General features: G+C 40.2%; 1 protein-coding gene across 6 annotated transcripts in view; it reads right to left on the bottom strand.

Annotated features, from left to right (window-relative positions):
- The window catches only part of PRKG1 (protein kinase cGMP-dependent 1), a 1423135-nt gene that overhangs the window by 430383 nt on the left and 979977 nt on the right, over window positions 1–12775 (bottom strand). The window lies entirely within an intron of this gene.

The raw sequence follows: 12775 nt of genomic DNA, 5'->3' as shown, positions 1-12775 counted from the left end.
CAATTCTAAGTACCGGGAGTGCACCTTCTCTTGGACTGTATTAACATTACATATCACATTTATGCAATGACTTCATATGCATTCTTCCGTTTTATGTCTTGTCCATGCATCTTTTGATTGAAACCCAAAACCTTCAGCTAATTAGAGCAGCTGGTTGATTGATGAATGTTTACTATGTACATACGGTAACAAACTGATGTAAGCGTTAAAGCACTATTACAAGCTGAATTTTGGGATTGTGCTGCACCTGAAAGCTACAGTTACAGTAGATTGATGGTTACTCCAAACGATGGAAATAATTCTTAATTGTTTGGTTGTTTAGGAGATTCCTTCAAAGCTATTTTTTTTATCTGATGCTCTGTTGAGGAGATATAAGCATTTGAAATATTAGGTGCCTGGGTGGCCAATCCTAATTTTTATTACTAGAAAAACATAAAAAAAAAAAGAGCAGGATAATCTCAGGGGGTAAAACACTACCATTCTGTGACTATAACTCATCCAGGCTTCTGGGGAGGATTGCTGCTTTAATACTTAGCCGTTGACAAGCTGCAAGACATCTATCATAGCATAAAACACTACTCTACCACAGTTGATTTGCAAACGGCTTTCATGGTTTTGACATTTAGGCTGCAAACTGCGCAGCAGGTTAAAAAATAAACATTAATAAGATCTGAAAGACATCAGTAACATGAAACTAAGGCTCTTGCGAAATATATTTAACTGTAGGCATCATGCAGTCTGTACCACTGATTTCTCAATCTATGGCACACATTGTTGAAATAACACAATTTTTGAGAGTGTGTTGCTAAAATGAGTGTTACAATTAACTGCTGTACGAACAAACTTGAACTTATTTTAACTATTAACAATAAAAGCTATAGTCCCAGAACTAAAAGTTTATACCTCAAACAAAGTGTTACTGGTCATATTTTAATGTGCAAGTGGAAAGGATGTTGTTTATAGTGTTTATCAACATCCTGGTTGAGCTGTAATGCATATCAGTTTTTTTTAACACTGTGGGATACATTTTGCCATTGTAGATGTATATTCACTCCTGAAGTTATCCTCTGATGAAGGTGTGCAATCTTTTCTACTCGCGCCCCTTCCCCCCCCTCCTGCTTCCCTCCCTGCTCGCGCCCCCCCCCCCCCCTCTCTTACCTTCTGTTCGGTATCAAATGACGTCGCAGGGTCACGTGCTGTCACATTGCCATGTCAACGTGACATCACATGACCCCGCAGCCTCATTTGACGCCGCATTGCCATGGCGACGTGTCGCCGAAGAGAAGGTAAGTGAAGTTGCAGAGGCCTCACGTGATCCCCTGGCATTCATTTAAATGCCTTGGGGGAAGAGTGCGGGGCCTCTGCAACCGCCCGCACCGCCCCTGAATAATCTTGCACCCCCAAAGTTTGCGCAACGCTGCTCTGATGTACAGTATATTGCTAGTATCTGTAAACCTGGAACACCATTGGTTTTCGGAATTCAAAACCAGGGGTGGCCAACACCAGTCCTCAAGGGCCAGGTGGTTCAATCAGTGGCTCAGTCGATGAGCCACCTGTGCTGAATCAGGGATATCCTGAAATCCTGACCTGTTGGTGGCCCATGTCCTAATCCTTCAAGATTTGCCTTGTATCTGTCACAAGATTTTATAAGTTCCCTTACTGCATTTGCCCCCCCCCCCCGTACTGTTGCACTCATGTATTTATCTATTATGTTCCCATTATCTTTGTCATGGAATATGGCCTTTCTGTTACAGATGTAGTCAGTCTTATTGTTCCTTGTGGCCGCGAATCACAGCCGGGAAGGAATAACGCAGCGGGAGGTCCCAATGAAAAGAATGGACCACCTGCAGCACCATTGTGACAGTCTCCTCACCAGAGCCATCTGCACATGCCCTTTACTGTTATATACTGAAAAGCCATCTAACCCTTATGGGGTTGATCTAAAATACAGAAATAACAGAAACGTCATGTTAATATTACACAAATACATTATATACATACAGTATATTTATGTGCACTGTATATGAATATCTTTATTCCAAGTTACATTTCTACATTAGGCATTGAAGACCACATCAGCTTTCAAGGGATTCTTGTTTTTCAATACAGTCTCAGTCTTGTTCACTGGAAATCTGAAGCTTCCCCATATATAGACTTTGTAATGTAATACTAATACTAGTTTAGTGACATGTATCTAATTTGAATTTTAAAGAAGGAAGTAAAGAATAAAGTTGCTCTGAATTATACTGCAATATATTACTTTACCAAAGTAATAAATGGCATGTATCATAACTACAGTGTATATTGTAGTTGAAAGAAAGACAAATATCTTAGAAATTTAATATATTATCTACAATTGTAATTTTTCCCGTTGTAAGGAATTGTTGATGGTTTTTCAGAACTCAGAGCTACAATATACTACAACTTGTAGTGGAATTCGAAAATTGTTATGGTGTCTTCTAAAATTGAGATATGCCACAGATGCAGCGGCCGTTATTCGCACATATCACAGAGCCGTTTTCGTGTGCGCTGCTGTACTCCAAGCGGCCAATCATGCGGTTGATTTGTTTGAATTTCATGGATCCCGATTTCTTTGGGTGCAATTCTTTGCGTTTCCGTGGCAGAAATGAATGAATTGTAATGTGTACAGTACAGCACTGTCTCAATTTGCAGGTGTTTAAAAACCAGTACACTAAAATGCCATTTTCTGCACTCGATCAAAACGAGTCAACACGCGGTAATGACGCGCCATGACATGGGTATTCCAAGGTATACAACACGCGGTAATGACGCGCCATGACATGGGTATTCCAAGGTATACAACACGCGGTAATGACGCGCCATGACATGGGTATTCCAAGGTATACAACACGCGGTAATGACGCGCCATGACATGGGTATTCCGAGGTACAGTATAAAAAGCGTGAAATGTTCGCATAACGGTCGCTGCATCTGTAGATGATCCAAGGCACTATGGATTTTCAAAAGATTTATTGTGTCCAAACAGCACAACGTTTCGTCCTTCTCAGAGATCTTAAAGACCTCTGAGAAGGTCGAAACGTCGTGCTGTTTGGACGCAATAAATCTTTTGAAAATCTGTAGTGCCTCGGATCATCTATCTTATCTCTATGCTCAGGATTTCTTTAGACAGGTTTTCCCTGAACAAGGGGCACCGGTACAAAATTGCAAGTATCTTGCCCCTTTTTGATTTCTATTTGGTGTGCAGCACTGTTATATCTTTTGTGTTTCCTAAAATTGGACACTTGAGAAGCCTTTTGAAGAAGTTAAACTGTTTCCTTTTCGAGATCATTTGGTGGTTTATGAAACTTGACAGATCAGATGAGTCTACTGGGACTAGGTACGATTTTTACAGGTCTGGTACCAACCCATCCACATGCCATGTGACACGGGGTGTGAATGTCACGGACCTTGCATTTCACCTGAGGAAATTAATAGATTCCCTTTAACAGCAACAGTCATTTCTGTTATTCTGGTATTAAAAGTGATTTATAGATAAATAAGACTAAAGAGATAGGTATTTACATTAGCAAGCACAGTTGCCTTTGGTCTCTAAAATCATAAAACCAGCCCACTTGCTAACTAAGGCGTCTGTATATTAAAAATAACTGTACCACGTTTACAACAGAATAAAATACAATTTCTTTCAAATGGATTTATCTTCTTTGATCAATCTGGAGCTGTTATTTACCCCACGTTTTACATTTGATAAAGTCAGGCATCATAAATGGGCTGTAAGCACCTGTATAGTTGCAAACAAGTTGATAACTTACTGATAAATTCCCTACTCCGTGGACCCTACATATGGCTGATTACTTTATGATAACATTAAGCTGTAGCACAAACAGACTGGCAATTATTACCAAGCTTTTATCAATAGAAGCATAAAGACATGCTTTCAATCAGTATGACTGACAGTGTTCAGCAAAGCTTTATGCTACAGTGATCATAACATCTAATAGAGAATAGCTGCATTATAGTCTTTCGTTTAAGAAGGCAAGTTTGCTGGCAATGCTTCTATAAGGTATTTTGCCCACTTAGCACACTCCAATGACCAAATTTTAAATTGAACATGTCCTGCCAAAACTGGACAGCCAGGAATATTTGCGTATTTGAACAACTGTCATGCTGTGTAATGACCACAACATGATTTTAGCATCGGCTTCAGTGAATGATGTTGCATTATAAATCCACAAACTGGACAGCTATAAGAAATGTGTTATCGTTGAGCGTGAACATTTACTAGGATGTGCCCATTGCATATTTTATTTCAAACATTGGGATACCCTCAGAGCCCTCGCCATATTCATAGAACTTTACAATATACTTTTATAAGCTCTGTTTGTAGATGTGCTTAACTTACATTTTTGTTCAGTTTATAACCAATTTTCCCAAATGGGATGTTAAAAATTGACTTGCAAAATGTCCTTAGCGTTTGCATACTTCAATAACTGTCAAGTTGTTCAGTAGCCATTATTAATACAGCTTATATTTTTTAACAAGTGCCTTTCAATCTGTAAAAAAAAATAAACGAAAAACAAAAGAAAAACCAACAGGTGTAATCAAACAGGGTAATTTGTATAATTTTGAATTATCATAAAAATAGAACAAAATAAGCAGAATAACAGCACTGCTGTAATCACCGTATTGCAAGACACTTTCCAAAAAAGAAATAACTTATTTATTTGTGTTCAATATGCATGAATGGAAATGATATTCAGAGCTGAAAGATACTCAGCATGCTTTAGACTCTGCCTAATATATTTTGGCAAAAATGATAGAAAACACATTTTCTCTTGACTCTTGAAAGGCTTAAAATGATCTAGATATTGGTAGGGACAATTAATCTCCCTGAAACTGCAAGATCTGCAGGAGTTTGGGTTACATACACTTACTGTACATGTTTATATTAACATAATAGGAATGTGCAGTGAAGGAGGAGCTAACCAATGTTCTAATTGCCACAAATATGCCTGCATTCTGATGTACAGTATGACATTATGGCAGAATATCTTACATATTCCATGACACTTAAGCATCATCACACTGTAGAACAATTGAAATCTCAATGATATGCTCCCAACATCAAATCTCTACCACATATGGCTGGTTTTCTTGTTATCCCTGTAGCAAATGATTCTCATATCATACTCGAGCTATAATCCTGGCGATTTGCAAAATACCTTTTCCTGTATCCATTCCACAGGAAATAATGTATATCTTGGAGTCTGAAACGTATCTACTGCATTTCAACAGGCTTACATGTTTCATACAGTACTGAGTGGAACCCACAGCCAGAATAATGTATTCACAGTTAAACATATGGATAGACACTTGCTAAGTCTCCAGGGGCTATGTATAGTGATTGTATGTACGTTTATAGAATTAATATTTCTCAAACAAACTGAAGGAGTGTATTGTGTTAATAATCAATGACTTACCTAAAATCATTAGTGGCATACAGTATGTTGGTGTGTTATTCATGTTCCTACATCCGTGAACATTTTCTTATTCTTTGTATTGTATGCTTTATGTTAAATTTTATGGACATAAATAAGTTGCATTTTTTTATACATCGAACCGTAGTAATTTAAAAGCTTTCATCGTGTATCTAAAATAAAAATGCTGTTAATATATATATATATATATATATATATATATATATAATTTGAAATTAATTAATTACATTAAAAGTATATTCACAGTGCTCAACAATAATGTTTTTCATAATTAATCACAAATATTAATTGATTTTGAAATTCTCTATCTTACCCTTAATTAAATGAGTAAATTGTAAATTTGTTCTTTCAAATTAATGCACTAATGATTTTTGGTGTCCACTTCCACTTCTATTTGTCTTTTACCCCAAGAAATACTTGTCAGACAATTTTGACGCATGTATGTAGCACAAAAGGGGGTTTCATAGAACACACTCAGGGCTAATGACAGCTTTCCCGGGGTCCAAGACTAGAGTTTCCACATGGACCAATGTGTCGGCGGCCCTGCAAGACCCCCTCTCTTTCTCCTACACTCCCTCCGCTCTCTCACACACCTCCTCGATCTCACTTTCCCCTCCATCCTCCCATGTAAATCCCCCCCCTCACTCTCTCCCCATCTCTCTATCCCCCCTCTCTCACTCCGCTCTATCCCCTCTAACTCCCCTATCACTCTTATCAATTTATATCCCTCTCTGCCCCTTTTCTATTCCCCTCTTTCATTCCCCCTTCCCTCTCTCCCTCCCCTGCTTTCTCTCCCCCACTCACTCAATCTCCCATCTCTCTCACTCTAACCCCCATTCTTTCTCACTTATTCCCCACCGCTCCTCTCTCCCTCAATTCCCCCCTTTCTCACTAATCTCTACACTCATCTATCACTCAATCCCCCTCCTTCTCTTTCTTAATCCCCCCTCTCTCACTCTATCCCCCCATGTATCTCTTCCCCCAACGATAGAATTTCACCTTGGGGGATGGATATTTTACCTGTAGAAGCGATGCAGGAATTAACGCAACTGTTAGTAACGCAAAACTTCTCGCATCATGATCACAATACTAATACTTCTGTCATAGGCTTCTGTAATATCTATTATTTTGTAGTATCTTATGGTAGAAATAACAGTAGTCCCTTTGATGCCTGTGGCTACTAAGTTTTTCCACAGGCATCAAACTAAACTACATGGCTCAATTGGCTGCATTAGTGGCTAGTAAAGCATTGTCAAACAAAGTAACCGATATGGCAAACAAGGGGTTAACCCCTACCTACCCCATCTAAAATAAACGATGCTGTTTTTTGTTGTATTACATGCCTTGTACTTATTTTGACATTAAAATAAAGAGGCACTCCTGATGTAATCATGGCACTCCGATGCATATAGTAGACAAATGCATTGTTTCTTCATTAGTATGCTCTCTGATTGGGACTAACGCTCTTTAGAGCATATCTCCCTAGGATGTATGCTTTGTGGTCCATCATTCTTTGCCAGGTTCTCCTTCAAACCCTACACTATGTTAGCACGTTTTCTGAACACGCGCTTCACTCTGACAGGGTCCATGCATTTAATTCATAATTCACTTCTGCTGCATCAGAGCTTATTCTTTCTGGGCCTTGACTATACCTTGACCCAGAAATGTAGCTATGCTCTGCCTTAATAGAACAGTTTTTCTATCTTATAGAAGGTTAAATCAATATGAATCACTCTTTAATTATAAGTATATTGAGGTCCTCTAACACAGCAATCCACCCCAGAACTCATATAATGTTAGAATCTCACCCCCTGAGCATGTCTTTCTCACAAAAAAATGATAGTGTTATTAAACATGATTTTCTTCATCTCTAGCTTCTGCGGTTACCATGGAAGCCTTTAGATAAGTGGTTTTCAACCGGGGCTCTGTGAGTACCCCTCAGGGGTTGCGTAGCCGCCAGGGGAGGATGAGAGCCGGGACAACTCTCCCCGGACCGGCTGCGCAGCGGCACCCCCACATAGCCATGACCCGGCGGCTCACGAGCTAAGCAGCAGCAGGCAGCTCACTGGTATCCTTCTCTCTGCCTGCTCCAGTCCGCGCGCGCGCGCTCTCGGAGGGAGGGGTGGCAACACATTCCAAGAGTTTCACTCCTGAACTGGTCCGGACAGGAGGTCAGAGTGTGTGTCTGTGTATGTGTGTAGGTGGGAGAGTGTGTGTGTGTAAGTGGGAGTGTGTTTGTGTGTAAGTGGGATAGTGTGTGTAAGTGGGAGAGTGTATGTGTGTATAAGTGGGAAAGTGTGGGAGTGTAAGTGGGAGTATGTGTGTGTGTGTAAGTGGGTGTGTGTATGTATAAGCCTCCTAAGGCTTAGTCCAGGGTGAAAGCTCGCTCACTTGCGCGCTCGTGCACAACGCGTTGAGTCAGTGTGAGTCAATGAGAGCGGCTGTAGCGAGCGTGCACGTGCGAGTTCAGAGGAGCGCTGCTTGAGGAGACAGGAGCGCTGTATTTGTCGTGCAACGGCCGGGTCATGTGAGTGGTTCGCCCAATGAGGGCGGACCAGCTCCGTGACATCACGGCCACGCCCCCCAACACACCCCTCCCGCAGCGCGCGCTACAGCCCATTTTCAAATGGCCAGGAAGTCATGGCGCTCAAGAGCGAGTGTGCATTTACCCTGGCCAAGGCCTCAGCAGTGCAAGATCTTTGCATCACTTTCCTGTTTGGGATAATTTGTTGCCAATGTTTCCAGCAGTTTGAGCTGCAAACTATAACAATAGATAATGTTACCTTAGTAATATCGGGATATATTTTAGCTCCTGAGTTGCACTGACTGAAGGATTGGCTGAAACTGAAAGGCAGCCATTATGTTAGACACACAATCACGATTTTTGCAGAATTATAACGGGAGCACCAAACTATTGACGGTAAAAATTTTGAATTATACATTGTCACTTGCTTTATATATTCAAATAAGAAAAAAAGAAGAAAAAAAGGGGGAATGTAGTATTGCTGAATTAAATGAAAACAGTGGTATTTCAGCTACCAGTAATTGAATATAATATGGAAAACAAAGTGCAAGTTAGTGAGTTTTTTAAGACACATTTTTAGCTGATGGTAAATAATTTTTCACAAACTCCATACAATATATGTAGTATTTTTTTTAAAATCATCATTAAATCACTACCGCACATGAACTTTCATTTTTTCAATTCCCCTGTCATTTTTATACACCACACATTTAAGCTCAGTCTATCACAGCTCCCTGAGATACTGTATTTAAGTAAATTAGCCACACCTGAATAACTCGCTGAATATTTCAATTCCCAGGCAAAGTCCTAGTTTGGTAAAAAAGAGATTTACAAATCCAATAACATTTGTAACCATGTATGCCTGAGGTGATACAGAATTGTGAACTGTTGGTGTTTCAGTTGGAGAATTTTTGGGCCAATCCACAAACACTTCCGCAAGATTTTTTTATTATGAAAAAAGGACTCAAAATGTCACACTCTTTTCTGAAATGTTTTACTACATACTTTAAGGAAATTTCACAGATTCACATTTTTCTACTCATTTTTTTTTTTTTAAACTAGGTGAACAATGAACAATGTTACCTGGATTTTGGTCATGTGACCTGGCACCTCAGGGTCACATGACCCAGCTTATTATTTATTTTGCTGAACTTTGCTGTTTTTGCAAATTCGTTTCACATTTCCCCAAACGTTTGGGAACATTTTGCCCAGCTCTAGTTTTTAGAGATAACTAGAAAAACTCTGAAATGTACTTTATTCTTATCATTATATACAGAGCAAAGAAGGATGGGTAGCCGGGCTGGTCTTCTCTCGCTTCTAGTAACAAAGAAGGGAAAGGGAGTAGATGGTATGACACCTTTTAAAAAGTAGCTATGTTACAAGCTTTCGAACCTCTCCTGGTCCTTCATCGAGAAACCCGGTGAAGGACTCTGAGAGGTTTCGAAGCTTGTAACATATCAACTACTTGTTGGTCCAATAAAAGGTATCATACTATCTACTCCCCCTCTCTCATTGCTTACTACATTATATACAGATAAATATATAACGAGAGCGAAATGAAATGCAATTAAGTGCAATATGCTTGTTGACCTTGTTTGAATCGGATACAAAAAGCCAATGTTCGATCAATTACACTTCTTACTTTATAAAGCTGTGTTTTCAAATAGATAAAGCTTAGGGTTATATTGAACAACTTTAAAGGGATCTCATAAAATTATGATTAAAACCCCACCCAGTGGGGAACAAAACTAATGTATCAAAATGTCAAAGTTACTTTGCCTTTAGGTGTCACTAATTATACATGGGTCATCATTATCAATCTACATAGCTAGTTATGTATACATGTGTGTGTATCAAATGTAGAAAACAGTAGTATAATGGTGAGACATTACTGTACCTGTCATGATGATTACTTTATCTATATTTATGGCACAGCAATAGGTAAGGTTTCTTCCCTGATTAGTATGCACACAGGACAGTACTGTAGCACTGGCCTTCCATTGCAAGGACACGGATGCACAAAATATTAATTGTGCATCTAATTAAAGTAGGATGCAATTTACTGTACTGTAGGTCACTAACATTTTGTGCCTTTTGGGAAATCATTTGTAGTGAACAGTGCATGCATAATTTTTGAAATGTTCATTTTTAGAGTACTTTACCTTCTGAAAAGCAGTCTAACCTAATTGACTACTAAAATATAACAAAGTTAGTTATTCTACTGAACACCATACAAACCTCAGTAACATTGGGGTAGATCCTTATAAGTGCTCTAAAATACAGGCAAATGCCTTACCTAATTGTGTAACGAACCATATATTCCTCCTTATTAATGGGTATTCTCAAGGCTAATGATATGGAAAAGTAAAATCAATTTGCAAAATGACCAAGGTAACATTAATTAGATGAAGAGCGATTACTATAGCCTAAAAAGATATACAGGCATACCCCGCTTTAAGTACACTCACTTTAAGTACACTCGCGAGTAAGTACATATCGCCCAATAGTCAAACGGCAGCTCACGCATGCGCTTGTCATCACGTCCCGAACAGCAATACCGGCTCCCTACCTGTACCGAAGCTGTGCGCAAGCAGGGAGACTATAGAGACTGTTACAAATGTGTTATTTACATAAGTTATGCCTGTATATGTCGATTGCAGTACAGTACATGCATCGATAAGTGGGAAAAGGAAGTGCTTCACTTTAAGTACATTTTCGCTTTACATACATGCTCCGGTCCCATTGCGTATGTTAATGCGGGGTATGCCTGTACTGCACATGCGCATTGGGAAAGAACGTTATCAAGGAACGTTAGCAGAGCACAGCTGTAACTCCCAGAATTAGTAGTGTCCCGACCTGGGCAATGCAGGAGATCATAGACACATTCCCCAACCACACCAGGCGTACTTTGTACATATGTTTATATACAGCGGTGAGAAAAAGTTTGTGAACCCCTTACTGCTGCGGCCAAGTTTATTCGAGCATTTGCCCGTTCTTGGCCGCAGCAGTAGCCTGGCGCGCGCCCGAGAGTGACGGGCACGCGCCGAAGCAGCGGAAGAGCGCCCTCCGATCGGGGTGCTCTCCCTACCGCTGCCGGGTCCGCCGGGTCCCCCGGAACCCCCTGCCGCTGTCCCGCGATCGCGGGACACCAGGGCTCCCTCGGGGAGCCCCTGGACGCGCGTGCAGGGGGCGCACGCTCCCGAAGACGCGTGACCACGCGTCATAGACACGCCGAGGGGCGGCCACTAGCAAGCCGGGAAATCTCCCGGCTTGCGGTATCGGCCACACTTTAATAAAGTGTGTCGGTAGTGTATGTGAAAATCTTATTTAAACCCTAAAATGTTATTAGATCTTTTCAAATATTTCAAAGCTAAAATATTATTTGATCTTAATCTAAGTCCTAATAATAGATAAAGATAACCTGATAAAACAAATGACACGTGTACTTTTTCAACATTTATTTATCCACAAATTATTCAACATTCAATATCCATGTGCGAAAAAGTATGTGTCCTTTAGATTCAGTACCTGGTGGCGCCCCCTTTAGCAGCAATGACTTCAACTAAGTGTTTCCTGTAACTGCTGGTCATCTCTCACATCGGTTTTGAGGAATTTTGGCAGAACTGCTTCAACTCATTTGACATTTGAGGGCTTCCGTGCATGGACAGCTTGCTTCAGGTCCTGCCACAACATTTCAATGGGGTTTAGGTCTGGACTTTGATTACGCCATTCTAAAACACAGAATTTCTTCTACTGCAGCCATTCTTTTGTATATCTGCTTGTATGTTTAGGATCATTGTCTTGCTACATGACCCACTTTCACTTGAGCTTCAGCTCCTGGACAGATGGCCTGACATTCTCCTCTAGAATCTTCTGATACAATGCAAATTCATGGTTGTGTCAATGATGGCAAGCCACCCAGCTCCTTAGGCAGCAAACCATCACACTCCTACCCCCATGCTGAACGGTGGGGAAGAGGTTCTTCTGTTCGAACACACTGTTTGGTTTTCGCCAAACAACGTTTCTCATTGAGGCCAAAAAGTTCCCCTTTTGACTAGTCTGTCCAGAGAACATTGTTTCAGAAGTATTGTGGATCATATATGTGCTGTTTGGCAAACTTCAAACAGGCAGCAATGTTCTTTTTAGTGAGGAGTGGTTTCCTTCTGGCTATCCTTCCATGAACACCATTCTTGTTCAATCTTTTTCTGATAGGTGAGTCATGAACACTCACATTAGCCAATGCGAGAGGGGCCTGCAGATTCTTGGATATTACTCTGGGGCTCTCTGTGATTTCCTCGATGATTTTCCAGGTCTTAGAGATATTTTGGAATGATGACCACTCCTGGGTGGAGTGACTATGGTCTTGAATTTTCTCCATTTGTAGACAGTGGATTGGTGGAGTCCCAAATCCTTAGAAATAGTTTTGTAATCCTTTGTAGACTGATGAGCATCAATAACTGCTTTTCTGAGGTCATGGCATAACGTGGTTCCATACGTATGGTTAAGACCAAACTCAAAGTTTCTGATAGGATGGAGCCTCCCAAATTCATACCTGAAGATATACCTTATTATTTAAACACCAGATTCTAATCCTCACCTTTAACTGATAAAACCAGGGTTTCACTTACTTCTACACATTTCCTGACTCTTAGTTACTCATTGTTTGTCTAATTCGTACATCATTTTGTTTCAAAAGACATGAAATTGGTTATTATAAACCTTATTGGATATTTAAGAAAGGGCTGGTTTTGATTCAAGAACGTTATCGTGGAAA

The sequence above is a fragment of the Ascaphus truei genome, chromosome 8, assembly GCF_040206685.1.
Source record: "Ascaphus truei isolate aAscTru1 chromosome 8, aAscTru1.hap1, whole genome shotgun sequence".
NCBI lineage: Eukaryota > Metazoa > Chordata > Amphibia > Anura > Ascaphidae > Ascaphus > Ascaphus truei.
Note: the sequence above shows the minus strand (reverse complement) of the source record. Positions and strands in the feature narration are given on the sequence as shown.